General features: G+C 36.0%; 1 protein-coding gene across 5 annotated transcripts in view; it reads right to left on the bottom strand.

Moving 5' to 3' along the window:
• Positions 1-15,052, bottom strand: part of LOC102109527 (heparan sulfate glucosamine 3-O-sulfotransferase 1-like) — a 52,781-nt gene that overhangs the window by 21,283 nt on the left and 16,446 nt on the right. The window contains exon 1 of one of the 5 annotated variants that reach the window (XM_088059814.1): positions 4,352-4,465. The exons of the other annotated variants lie outside the window; for them this stretch is intronic. The gene's annotated coding sequence lies outside the window, so the exon portion shown is untranslated. Of the gene's footprint in view, positions 1-4,351; positions 4,466-15,052 lie in introns of those variants that run through there. 5 annotated transcript variants of the gene reach the window in all.

Below are 15,052 nucleotides of genomic sequence, written 5' to 3'. Positions count from 1 at the left end.
TACATATCTACAATATCTGGCATCACAATGCCACAGAGTCACAGAACACTGAGGTGGAAGGGACCTCAAGAGGTCACTGATTGTCACTCTGCCCCAAGGCTCAATCAACAATACTGAAACAATGCTTGACAGATGTTTGTCTAACCTGATCTTATAAAATTTCCAGTGATGGAAAACCCATCGTTTCCTTAGGCAATCTACAAAAATACTGTTAAAAATTGCAGCTATTATTCGAGATAGCAAAAGTCCTTTCTGACACCGGTCTGCAAGATTAATTCTTTGCAGTTTTAATCCACAATACGGTGCTCTTGAACTCATGCAGATAATGACTGTGCACGTATATCTCCGTGACTGGGCATACAAAATGTACATTGGTTTCCAATTATATAAAAAGAGAAATTCTGCATAACTGAGCACAAACGCTCTTAAATTAGTAAATTACAGAGAATTTCACAACTTATCAAGGTACAAATGCATTGAATTCTCCAATTCTCCAATTGTGTATTTTAAATAAATTTATCTTACTTTCATATTATTTTGGTACAGAAGGACACATATTTTCATGTACATATATATAAATATACACACACCTCCCCTGTGGATAGACAGCGGTTTAATACAAATTTCTAATGCAAAGTATTCCCTGGTGTCTAGGTCCGTTGAAGCCAAAGGTTCTAATGATAAAGAAATTAGCACCTTCACAAATGAGGACTCCATGGTCAGGCCAAGCCAGATGGCTCTTGACACCTGTCCACATCCTGACTTGCACTGAAGGGTCAATATTACCGTTTATTCACAAGCAGGAGCTGGGAATCCCTGTTGGTTGCAATAAGGATGAAGAATAAATTCTGTGCTAACAACATAAAACCCAGCAGGACTTTGCTTGCAAAGGCAACAACTCTTTCCATAATTTAATACACATTAACTAAGGCTTCTTATTTTTTTCTCCAACTTTGTATTTTTTTCTCCTTTATGAGAATAATTTTCAAGACAAATTAAAATTTTCATGGTGGTAGAGAGCAACAGATCTTGCGGTTATGGGAAAAGGACAGCTTTAAGGCTTTAGTCCCAATATCTGGAAGAAAAAGAGTAACAAAAATAGATCAAAAACAATTTTGAAAAGTGGAAAAATGGACAATCTCTTTTTTGATTTTATATCCGCTAGAAGAAAAGTTTTTAACTTACTGAGTTAAATATTGACAACATTCTACCAATAAGTGTGTGGGGACCTTTTCAAACAGCTGGAACATTATAGATTTTTGCAAGTTCACAAGCCCTGTGCTCACATTTCCAGTAAAAGCTGCTGTCTAATACAAAGCTAAATGCCCCAGGGACCTTGAAGTGAACATATTTTTCTGCTGGTTTAAGCACACCAGCAGTCACTTGTAGAGTTTACATGGCTTTCTTGTCAATACCTGCTGGTCACAGCTGGTGAAGAAGCAGTTTCACTTATGATCTACTTGCTAATTAAACATGGCAGAAGCCATTCAGAGTGAAATTTTCAACAACCTGACACACAAAAGGAAAGAATCAGATGTATGCTTGGAAGACTTCAATCTTTAAATCATTTGGATTCTGTAGTTACTGGAACGGAAAGATATAGCAGAAATTACTTTGTCAGATTAACATGTAACTCTTCTGATAAACTGTAACATACTGTATGTAGGATGAATGCCTTAACCCTGATGTTCTACAACATAATTCTTTAATAGAAGGAATGTTAAAAGGATTTGAAGCTATCCCAATAACGGCCAAAATTCTATATATTCTTCTGCTTCTCCTCATTTGCTTCAGTGGTTCATAAGCTATCCTTTTCTGTTGACATCTTTCATCATCTAGCTGTACTTTATGTCTGGTGCTCACTGCTTTATTTGGAGGATTACAAAATTGATGCTCTTCTGCACACAAAACATCCTAGAAAGTATCAGCAAAGCCACATCTTTGCTGTTTCAAATTATTTGCTTCCTTGGCCTTCAAAAGCCAGTTGCTTCTTTGCTGAATGATTATCATCTAAAATCTTACTGCTGCCTTATATTACTCCTCCTCCTTGGTTTGTATCCGTGTGCTGTCCCTTAGTTCATGCTTACATTACAAACTCATAGGCAGCAGACTTTGACATTTGTACAGCCCCACCCAATGGTCCCAGGCTTGAATTCCAAGACACATTGCAATATAGTAAATAAAATAACCCCTAAAATATTAGTTTCCTTGAGATCTCACTATTTTGTTATGTCCCTTGTCTGCAGGGAGGACAAATCTGGAGGGGCTGGTAACCAAACCTTGTAATAAAATAGAACACACCAGTAAAAGTGAAGCTTTTCTGAGAGAAACCTTAAGATGGCAAAAGCATTAGTGCAACTACCAGAGGTGAGTGGAAAGCCTCTTCCCACAGAGCAAAACCCACTCCACAGGGCACACTATCACATCCAAGCATATTTTTGAGCATTTACAAGCCATGCTCAAATTAATAAATATACAATAATTATAAATAAGTTAAAATACAATAAATGTTTATTGATATCCAGTTTGTAATTGCAACTTTTCAGTTCTTGTCCACCTATATTTTATATTCCTCTTCTCTAAAAATGGACATCTGATGTAATTGAAAAAAAAAAAGGAAGTGCCTTTTGCAATTTTGTCGTGTTCCAAAAGGAGTGTTCCTGGTGAGGAACCAGAGCAGGCAGAGATGCCTCTAGCCTGGAGCAGGCAGTTTTTGGGCAGTGGCTGTGGTGGCCCTGTCCCTGTGGATATTGCAGGGGGCAGCAGCTCTCCTGCCTGGACACTCCTCAGTGCTGTTCATGTTGACTCTGCCCAGCATAAGTTCTGTGATAAACTTCTGCGAGGGAAAACATCTGAGCATGTTACTGCAAGCCTGGTTTTAAAGAAAATACTTTGAAAACTATACTGAAATTTTGAAGCCCTTCTTATTTTATTAGAGACAAACTGAAGATCCTCAGATAGACAGTAGGAAAAAAAAAAAAAGCTTCAGGAATATACGTGTGTATAAGATTTCATTTTAATGACTGATATTCTTTCCTTGACCTTTGGCCATTTTTCTTTTAGTTTCTTAACAGCAAATGAGGTTGAGCTATTAAACTCACTGGAGATAATTCACAAAAGAGATCGATAAATAATCAAAATTGAAGCACAGTGGAAAATACATTAGAAAAACAAACTACCAACATTTTTAAATAAAGTAGGCCAAAGAATTAGAAAGCCTTTAAATTTCAATTTCATAATATTGTACTGAAAAGTTATCCCCTGGGCCTGCTAATTTTTCTGGTTTTCTTGTTTTGGTTTTTTTGTGTTGTGGTTTGTTTTTTGTCACTTCATTGGTATCTGTTCTTTGAAGTGTAGTTCTTGACTGAGATTTTGGCTGCACCTATAATGAAATTTTCTGCTGTGGAATACTTGCAAAATGCTGCCAATAGTCACTAATAATCAGAAAATGCCACAGAAGGCAGTGCTGTCAGTGCATGAGTAGCCTCATACATGAAATTCTGCATTGGAGAACAAAGAATAAAAAGTCTTTGAGCTTCTTTCAACATCAACTGCTACTTATTAAATATCAGGATTTTACTATGCACGCCTTTAGGAAATACTTCAATGGAAAAAAGGTCACAAGAAAGCCACTGGTATCATTTATTTTCTCCAGCTGGAGACTTTTGCGCAAATGTTACTCCTCTGCAAAAAAACCCAATTCTGTTTATGATGATGCAAGGATGACACAGTATTTTCTGTGAAGCTAGTTTTGCCCTGAGTAAGAACTTTCTGGCATCAAACTAGATTAAAAAGAACAGATGGTTGCAGAAACATAATTAAGAAAAAGAAAAGGGAGAAGAATCAGAGATAAAAACATCACTGTCTCTTTCCCTGAATTTTCCCTGAAAGAAGGAGAAAGAAAGTTCTAAAAAGGTTGGATCATCTAATCCACGTAAGATTCAATCCAAAAATTAATATATCAAACACTTGAATCATAAAGAAGAGCCAGATTCTCAACATGAACTTGGACACTGCTAAATGGTCACAACAGACATTCTCAAGAACTTAATAGAATTAAACAGAAAAAGACTTTACAGGTAGTTATAAATTATCATATTCTTATTCATTAGCATAGAATTAATCAAGCACAGGTTGGCTTTAGGTCTCACCTTGTTCTGTATCTGCCTTGAAGACATGACATTCCTTCTATTTGATTAAATAGTGAACTTTTCTGCAGCATTAAGAAAACCCAAACCAACCCCCCAAAAAACTCCAGACAAAACCAAATCCAAAAACAACTGCTAGCCAAAAGACAAAAAGTATTAACAATGAGCATAAAAACAAATGTATTTTTTAAAAAACAAAATACCTCCAGTTTTTCAAGAGCTGTTTTTGTACAGCTGTCAGACAGCAGTGCCTCCGGGGAGAGCCTGGGATTACACTTCCCTTCTACATCTTGGCTTGTTGAAAGCTGACATCTTCTGCTAGTGTAAGATATGGTTTATAAACAAAACATCTCTCTAGGAGTTAGAGCTACAATCACAGCAATGTAGGCAGATACACATGAAGTTCCCACATCTTCTCACAAGGAGCTGCAAAGTGCACCAGCATCATCTTCAGCGCTTCCTACACATGAATCTCTGTGTGTGAAGGTTCTTTCCTGCAGTTTAATAATGAGTTGTTCCATATGCACACTCTGATCATGAAGGTTATGCTTAGTATTCTGCAGTAAAACAACATTTAAATTAAGTTATAAGAATATAAATTTCATTCTAGTCTTTGATGCTCTTAGAAACAATTATAAAGCAGCAAGAATTTCAGAAAACAAGTGTTAGTGTTATTTAAATGTAATCAGAGATCAAAGTTACGAGAGCAGGTAAAAGGATCAGAAGTTTCTCAGAACAGCTGAAAACCTCCACATCTGAGTCATTAAAAGTACAATACTCTACAACTCCAACAATGTAGAATATGGATAATTCCAGGAAAAAAATAGCTATAGCATATAATCTATTCTGTGGCACATATTCAGGGGTTCAAAACAACAAAGAGGTACAGGTGTGAGAGAAAATGCTAATTATTAAAAACAATAACTCTTGTTGCTTTATAATAAGAAGAGTCAGTATTTTAAATTATTGTTGCTTTATAAATTTATTATAATCTATAATAACTACCTTTAAAGTCCACTTGTGCCACAGTAGTATCTGTACAGTCACCACAGATGGGAAGAAACCAAGAAGAGGAAAACTTGTATATTGGGATTGAAGAATGTGCAATTAGAGCACATGTAACCTTTTTGCTAGGCCTGCTCTGAGCCACTGCAAAAGACTTCAGTCTGTGGTGAAACCAATGTATTCATCAAGTTCTGTCAACTAGATTTTAATTTGAAAATTGAAGGTGTATATATAAATATAAGATTACTGTGTAGTGTCTAAAGGGTAGCCTTGTTTATTGAAACAATAAGCACAGCTCTTTAACGCCACTGATATTAAATCTTTTTGGCATCAATGTTTTCATTCAAAATTAACTTTGTGCCTGAAGTTATAAATTGTTGCCTTTTTCTAAGTAAAATACTACAAAACAGATCACTTAGTGAAGCATCTCAGAAACTGATGTGCTTGTGACACCTTTAATGTAGCTAATTTTTCCGAAGAATAAAGAAAAAAACCCCAAATTTCAGAATATTTATAAATTTCTATTTATCAGACAGGGAAAAAGAGCCTAAGTACATTACATTTAGGAGCAGGAAGCTTATATATTTATTTACTTGTAGAACTGGTAGGGATCACTGTCTGTCACAATTACAGCCACCACACTTCAGTCCTGACAGGACTTTACCGTGTCTCTGTTAGCCCACAGCGCGTCTGTGGGACTCATGGTTATCAATCTGATAAATCTCAGTGTGCTGTGTCAGTTTTAAGCACCACCAACTGCTCAAGCACATAAACATCAGCAGCTACCAGGTGCTCTGCGGTACTTTGTATCTGTGCCCTACACTGTCCTTCCTGATTTTCATTTTTAGAAATCCATTTTAAGTTTCATTGCTCTGGTACCAATAATCAAATGGCAAAAGGTGTTGCTTGAAGCTGGATCCAGTGTCGCAGAAAGATAATCTGAGGAAAAAAGGGGTGAACTAAAACAAATATAAGATATTAAAAACCATTTTTTATAATATATTTGAAACAGAAGGCAATATGACAAAATTTTACACAGTGTTAATAAGAAGGAAGATATATCTGTTATATGAGTTTATATGTGTTTTTTTCTTCAGTTTTACTGAAAACAAATCCTAAAATTTAAAATAATAAATTATGACTCCAGGAGAGACTTTAAATTTGGTATTTTTAAAGTGAAAGATGAAATAGAATTAAAGCATTCTTTAGACCTAGCTTCAAGTACAGTAATAATTAAGCCAGATGATAAGATACAGGGAAAACTGAATTAATGATTTTTTTCTACTAATGGATTTTTTTTGGTATTTTTGTTTCTTATTTGTTTGTTTTTGTTGTTGTTGTTTCTAAAAATATATATTTACAAAACAAAATTGAAAGAAATATGCAGAGAGTGTTTCCACAGCAGTGACTTTAGGGTGCTGACAGTATCTTTTTCTTCTCTCTTTGAAAAAACTGTTACAAGAATCACTTATCAACAAAATCATTTTAGAAATGCAGCAATTCAAATTTGAGTTAAAGACATTTCCTCTAGAAACCTACCTCTATGTATATCTATCTCTAAAACCTCATTTGCCTTTGCAGTCAAGTTTCTGGCAAACGCATCAAAACCAAGAAGCCTCAACAAAACTTCATTTCAATTTACTTTTAATGCCCCAAACAGCAAAGCTTTAAAACTTAGTAAGTGAAGTGATCAGCAAGGGATTTCTCAGCAAAATTTATCAATACAGGAAAAACCTCACCTAACACAGTCACCATCGATCGATAATAAGAGAACAAAAGTGAAAATTCACTTTCAACTAAAAGAATGCTTTTAAAATCTGAAGTCAATCTTCCATTTAAAAGAATGACTACCACTTTCATCTTTGAAAGAGAAAACTTGATAGTACCAGAAATGTTTTCTGAGCATGACTTGCTCTTATTCAAAGAGTGTTTAAAAAAATCCAAACAAAACACCTTTATCAGGTCACTCTAGATACAGATTCTGGTGCCTCTTTAGGTGTCTAAGTCCCCAAAGGCAGACCCTTCTAACCATGAGTTTCACAGCTAAAATATGATGTAGGCTACTAAAACATTTAATGCCTCATTTTCAGAACTTTCAGTAAAACTGAATAGTATTGTTATATAGAACATTTATGTAAGCAATTGTGAAGACAGTGTGAAGTTCATTCAGATATCACCGAGTGCTAGGCAGACACACACAGGCTGAGAAAACAGGCTGAGAGATGGGGCTGTCCAGCTGGAGAAGACTTTGGGCAGGCATTATGCACCCTTCTGTACCTAAAGGGGCCTGCAAGAGGGCTGGAGAGGGACTTCTTCCAAGGGCTTGCAGTGAGAGGACAAGGGGGAATGGCTTTAAACTGGCAGAGGGTAGATTTATATGGGACATGTGGAGGAAATGCCTCACTTTGACGGGGATGAGGCACTGGGACAGGCTGCCCAGAGAAGCTGTGGATGCCCCATCCCTGGCCGTGGTCAAGGCTGGATGGTGCTTTGAGCAGCCTGGTTAGTGGAAGGTGTCCCTGTCCCTGGCAGGGAGTAAAGTCCCTTTCAACCCAGCCCATTCTATAATTACTGCTTTGGCAGGGGAAGCATATAGGATAAGCACACTGAATTCTCAGGGTTTTATTACCCAAGGAGGAATCCAGAACACAGAGATATAATTCTTAATGGTACTAGTGGATTAACTGCCACTTCGAAAGGATTAGAGGTTTAGCTTTTGAAAGAAAGTTTGTTTCCAGTTTTCGGTATTCTCAAAATAAAATCCTCATAAAACCCTGCCATGCAATCTACTGGAGACATATTTTCTAATGGAAAAAATAGAAGCCTGACAATCTTTGCTTGAAAACTTCCATGACAGACATTAAACGATGGGAAAAAACTCAGTGTGTGTTTTTCTCTCTGTGGCTGATGCATTTATATTGAATTACTGAATTTCCCTAGGACTACTTCACTGGTGAGGAAATGATGTCCAAGCAGAGGAAAGCTGGTCTCAAGGAATATTTCGTAAACAGAGCTTTGCCTTAGGACAAAATTTCTACATATTTTAAATATATTTTAATTAGACAATAATATGGAACAGCTGCTGTAAAGAAAAATTAAAATATTGACATAGATTTCTCTTTTCAGGCTTCTTAGATGACAATAGCTAATATAACCACTGTGGGTGGCACAGGGATCAATTTTCAATGAAACCATTTTCAGCTTTACACTCAGATGTTCTATATACTAGTACAAGAGACAGCAACAGCTGATCTGTGGGGTAAAAAAAATCATGTTTAAAAAACCCCAATCAAACAGCAAGACAAGGTCCACAGTCTACTGAAAACTGTTTTCCTTTCCAAGTTATGTGAAGGAGAAGTCAGGTAAAGATGGGGATAGAATAAACATTCCCTTTCCCCTAAAGACGTAATTTAATTAAATAGTAGTTCTTTAGGTTTGCATGAAATGAGGATCCTTTGTGAAATCAATGCAGATTGTGCTCCTAACTTAGACAGTTGAATTAGTCTCTGAATCCACCACTGACTTTGGAGAGTCTAGAATCCTAATTTTAGCTTTATTAGGTGCCAGAATTCTAGGGCATGAAGAGGGATGCGTGCATAATCACATGATGCAAACAGCTTTGCCTGACATTCTGAATTATGGAGCAGCATTACCTAAATATGGCCCTTGGCATCATCAGCTCCAAATAATTCTAGAGAGATGCAAGTGATTATTGCATGAGATACAACTCCCCAAGTTTACTTGCCCTAATAAGCAAAGAATGCAGATATTCCAGTATACATACTTATCTGCAAATAAAGATCTTAAATACCATCTCAGAGATGTTTGGCAATCTCTCAATATACACTCTTTTCCAATTTTGCTAATAATCTGTAATTCTGAATATCTCCAGTTACAAGCCATAAATCTTAAAAAGCCTCTACTCTTTTCCAATTTTGCTAATAATCTGTAATTCTGAATATCTCCAGTTACAAGCCATAAATCTTAAAAAGCCTCTACAAATTTTCAAGTTTGTCCTCTGGAAAATTTAATTCAGAATTATATTAAACAGCTATCTTAAACAACAAATTCATTCTGGTTTGTGCACCTAGCAGAATAAATTTCTATTAATGTTACTTGCTTTATAAAATGTGAGATAATAAAAATCAAAATTTTTTTTTTTGTTATAGAGTGAGTCAGAATACCTTGCCTTTTTTTTCCTATTGGAACAATAGAAATTGATTGGAACAATAGAAATTGATTGGAAACATAACCCACAACTTTTAATAACATGCTTAACATTACTGCAGCAAATAGAGACAGTGCCTTCACAGATGGAAAAAAAAAAAATCAAGATATTTTTTTCTCATTTCAGTAGATCTATGCCTCTGAATAAAAGGCAATTAAGAACATAGCATTAAAAACAATTGTTTCTCAGAAAAATATTTTAGCTGTTGTTCAGTTGGCTCCCTTTAACTTCCATCTCATCTTTCCATTATCATATAAAACTTCTACATGAGATTATTTTTATTATCTCCAGATAATAAATAAATAAACCAAACCCAAATCCAAACACTTCTGCTCCAAACCTCCCCTACATTAAAAAACTTTTTCTTATGTTCATATGGAATTCATGTGCTTCAGTTTATGTCCAGTATCTCTTGTTCTGCCACTGGGCACCACGGAGAAGAGGAGAGGCTCATCTTTGCACTCTCCAATTAGATATTTATAAACACTGATAAGGTCTTTCTGAGCCTTCTCTTTAAGCATCCACATCTTTTACAGAGAAGATAAGACACACAGGACAAATTGCCTCCAATACCTTTTTGATATCAGAACCACAAAAAAGGAAGTTAATCTTCTAAGTGAGGCAGAACACTCTAACATCTATAAAACTACTATTAACAGCCTACAAGGAGGTCACCACAAGAGCAAAGCCAGGGTGTTGCTTGGTGGGAGGACACAAGATGTAAGCTAGGACACAGGATTCCAAATGCTGATAAAGAAAAGCGGTTTTGGTCCAAGGACAGTCAGTCATGGGACCAGGTTGCCCCAGGAGGTGATACTGTCTCTGTCCTTAGATGTTTTCCAGATCAAACTGAGAAAACCCTGAGTAACCCAGCCTGACTTGAACACTTTTTGAGCAGAGGACTGGACCAAGATGCCTCCAGATGTATCTACCACCCTGAATTTATTGTGTGAGCCTAAAATCTATGACAGAAATATTCACAATTCATTTTTAAGGAACAGAATAAGGCTATAATAATAATAAGAGCTAGCTCTACCGCTGTTAGACAAGAAATAAAATCCAACCAAAACACCATCTATACAGAACTACAGACAATATGACCACAAATAACACACTGTATGGGAATAAGAAAAACTGTCCTTAAGTAGAGGTAGGCAAGAGAAAGAGATGTTAAATGCTAATTGTGTAGCAAGCTTTACACATACAGCAAGAGACAAAATGGTGCAGGAAATAACATTTTTGGTAGACTCCATCATCTTGCACACTGCATATGCTGCAGATTACAGGTTCTCATGCTTTTAAGCAAGTATGGATAAAAGGAACCCGCATTACCCACAACATAAAAAAAATCAACATTCCATTCTGGAAGAATTAATCTTTTCCCAGTTTTAACATGACTAGGTTTGGGTTCAACAATTATAGTTCTCATTGCTCAACAGTTAACAAGTCAGGGGCAAGAAGGGTGCTCAGACCACTCCTCAGACCCTGTCTGGCTTCTAAGCCATTTCAGTGGAAGCAGGTTCAAGTCTTTCAAAAGTGAGTTAGAGTGCACTGTGTAGACTTAATAACTGCTTCCCCAGCTAGAAGAATGAGTGCTCTAAGAAAAATAAATGAGAAAAATGGTGTCCCCTGGCAATCCCTTGGGCCAGCTACACAGATCAGAGATTGAATGATTCAAAGCATGATGGACCTGTCTTTTCCATTCTTATCTTGATTATTTAGCATGTAAAGAGTTGATTCCATCTAAAGGCAGAATCGGCTCAACTACAGCTGACCTAGACAGCTACATAAAATTACAGAGTTCTCCAAGCCTTTTTTATTAAGAAAAGAAAAACAGGTGATGGAACTTGGTGTCTGGTGCAGTCTTGCTTATTTAGAGTCATTTTTTTACTATATTTAGAGTAATTTCTGCTTTTTCTGCTTTCCCTATTTTCCTGTCTGTCCACTTATCCAACTACTCCCAACTTCTGTGACTGTATCCAAGAATTGCACTGACTTGATCCATTTCTACTTTTTACTCTGAAGGTGCAAGCAGTGAAAATTATGACCACTCTTCTGTGACACTCCTGTTAAATGAAACTGTTCCTTTCTTAGCTTTCCAAAGAGATAAATTTATCCTCCAGTGGGATCCTACTCTCATGTCAAATTCAAACACACTGTACAATGAAGGAATAGAGGTCCTTTCTAGAGTGACAAGAACTAGCTCACACAATCCTGTGCTGTGCTAATACGCTCACATTAATCTTTCTGACAGATGGAGGGAAAAGACAGCATATACACCAAGATTATATGGAAAAAACATAAAACCAAAGGTTTCAATTTAAGAATTAGGATGGCTGGGTGATATTTAAGGCTTGCAGACTGTCTTCCTTTAAAAAACATTCACAATGCTTTGGGGAAAAACATATCAAAGCAAAAAGATAAAGAGAGGGATAGACGTGAACTAGTTACTTTATAAAAGCAAATAGCAAGAAATTGAAACTGAGCAAATGTTATTTCTTAACAGTAGCTTCAGAAATGACTGAACACAGAATTCATATCAGATGATCACAAACTAAGTGCAGGGAAAAAGATGAGCCACAGCAAAGACCCTCTAGTTTCTACAGTTAAAGAACTGAGTATGATAAGCATGCAAGATCAACTTCAAGGTTAATTTCAGGTATCTTATATTTTATGATGCCAGAGACAAAATTTCTCCTTTGCACCATGGACATTTTTCAATTCCTTTTCTTCAGCTTACACCATTCTCAAAATAAGACTGTCAGGGTAGGTAGACAACATCTATTTAAACTACCATTTGGCCAAGCTCCTGGGACTAAAATCTTGGCTTAAGGCTCTGTCCTTCCCCCTGACTTCTAGTGCCGGTTCAACAGCAACACTACAGCATTATCACATTCTTGTAGCATCCATGGTTTTCTCCAGGAATTGGCTATCACTGCTAGAGATTGTTAATTTCTAACCTGAGCGATCTGTTAACACATGGCTGCAGATGGGTTTCAGACACCAATTATATGGATGATGAAACACTGGCCTTTCACAACAAGGCTCTACAGTTGAGCCCTTTTCACACACAGCTGCTGGCCAACTGTTGATTATTCACAGCAGAAAGCTCAGCTTTTGCACTGACAGCCAATCTGAGCCCCATCTATAAAGTCAAGCCCAGTAGATCAAAACAGACTCAGTTCTTGAGTTTTCTGTGCCGAATGAAGAATCCGATGAAGGGCAAAGAAGGTTGCACTTAGAAATGCAGCGCAGTGTACAATCACTTTCTGGTCTGTGAAAGAGATGAGCAGGGAAATAGATGGCACTGGTCTCTGCAGGCAAAGACAGTTCCCTTTTACACTGGTGTCATATGGAGAAATTGGATTACCACACAATAACAAGTCCAATAAACACAGATTATGAGTGTAGGCTAGAAAGTAATTTACCACTAGATTAATCCCAGGCATTCCTCTTACCTAGACTGCATTAAAACAGGAGCATCTATCTTTCCAGCCTATTGTTCAACGTGTTTCATATTCTTTGCTCCCCCCAGAAAGAACAGTACATGAATTTTTTTATTATATTCTATTTACTCTCTACCAGCCTCTCCAAAATAACAGTTTCACATGCAGCAGATTAAATCTATTTGGCAAGAAGGTACATGGGTTTTTTTAACTTGTCTGCATTTTCACTGGGAGATAACGTGGATCTATGACTTGAGCACATGAAGTAGCTACTCTCAGACAATCACACAGAGCACGCCTTACTTTGTCAGCTAGGATCTGAGGTCACAGCAATATAAGAAAACTCTGGAATATGAGTCCAAATTAAATTTAAATATTGATCTATGTGTACAGGAACTTCTTAGGAAATCTAATGGCCATTCAAGTGAAATGCAGTGAATGGAGAGAAAAGTGTTACAGATGTATTGAATTAATAAGATTTAAATAAAAATTATTAGTTCAGTTTAACTTCAAAAGGATTGTCTAGATGCCTTGGAGGAAAACCATTTATAGCTCCTCCCATTTCACTCAGCCCTCCTAAACTCATTCTCTTGACATTAAATAAGAAGAAGTTAATGTATAAAACTTCAAATGGGGAAAATGTTTTCCTTATGACCTTAACAATTAGATGGTAATATTCACTTTTCAGAGCCATTCCACATTAAGCAGGAATGTATTAAAGCTAAGTAGGTATTTACTCAGAAGCAAAATTCAAATAAATTAGATATTAAAAGGTCAAGATTAAATTATTTCGTACTTGGATACTTATCTAACTGGAAGGTAGAATTTGTATTCTGAGGAATCCTAAAGCTCCAGTAGTACAATAAATTAGTTCACTTAGAAAGCAAAATTCCTCAGATAATTTGTAGAAGGGGAAAGAAGCTTTTCCCTAGGTCTTTGCTACAAAAAAAAAAAAATAAAAGAAAAAAGAGATTTTTCATTAGGCTTGGTGAAACAAACCCTGCTACTTATACAACTCAGATTCCTGGAACTTGTAGCTCTCTTAAAGTTAGGAGTAGGAAAACAGTAATTCTATTAAACATAATTAACATTTTCTCAGGTAATATTATGCTGAAATACTGTATGGACAGGTATATTCCCTCCAAAAGTTTCTCATTAACCCTATGCTGATACCTAAAATTTCTTCATGCCTTACAGAAATACATTTTAAAGTGCTAAGAATAAATTCACCTCAATTACACACCACAGTACATTTAAACCACTGTACATGAGGCAAATTCTCACAGTAAAAATGTTTCATTCAATAGCTACAAACCCAAAACCTAATTCTGAATCTTACCCAAAGCTTCCTGTATAACTCACAGTACATGCTTGGTTGTTCCACCTGTTTAAAAAATAAGATTATAACAAGACTGAAAAAATAAATTTAATCTTACTATCCACAACAAAAAAATCAACAAAAGAAAAATTATAAAGTAACTAATGCTATAAATAGCTATACACAATTAACACATTTTGTGGGACCAGGATCAACAGCACATGGCTGAACAGACAGAGAATGTGTCAAAATACTAATGCACATAGAATACACCATATGCAGTGACAACTGATACTTTTTGATTCATACTTTTAAAAAATTACTCTGTAATTTTAACTTTCTTCTTTTTTTGAACCTTTTTAGCAAGGAACCATTTATAGATAAATGCAAAATCATCTTGATTGAAACAATACTTTCAGTTTAAGAACTATCTAATAACTATTCCCTCCCCATATATATATATAAATTATTATTTTCATTTAATAAATGAGAATATCCTAGGATCACATAAAATAAAGTAGAAGCAACAGAGTAGCCCATATTTTTTATTTATATTAGAAATTAATATGATCAGCTTGTACAGCAATAAACATGTTAAAACATGTATGGTATTCCACAATTGTCTGAACAGTTAATTGCCTTAATCAGTATATATGGTATATACTTTATGGCAGTTTTACACACTGAATCTTAGAGTTTTACAGAAACAAAACAAAATGCTTTAGCAGCATTTCCTTCTAGTGCAAGCTAGCACAAATTTAAATATCTCCCAGCAGGCAAGAGAGAGCCCTGCTCGATGCTCGTGTGTTTCTATTGGCTTCCATTTGATTAAAGGAAAGTGCTTCACTATAGAAGCAAAGTAGAACAATTCCTGGGAGTATTACAGCACCATGTTCTGTGAGTGTGA

Source organism: Pseudopodoces humilis, chromosome 9 (assembly GCF_049639895.1).
Source record: "Pseudopodoces humilis isolate 2021_Gansu_Grassland_sample_001 chromosome 9, ASM4963989v1, whole genome shotgun sequence".
NCBI lineage: Eukaryota > Metazoa > Chordata > Aves > Passeriformes > Paridae > Pseudopodoces > Pseudopodoces humilis.
Note: the sequence above shows the minus strand (reverse complement) of the source record. Positions and strands in the feature narration are given on the sequence as shown.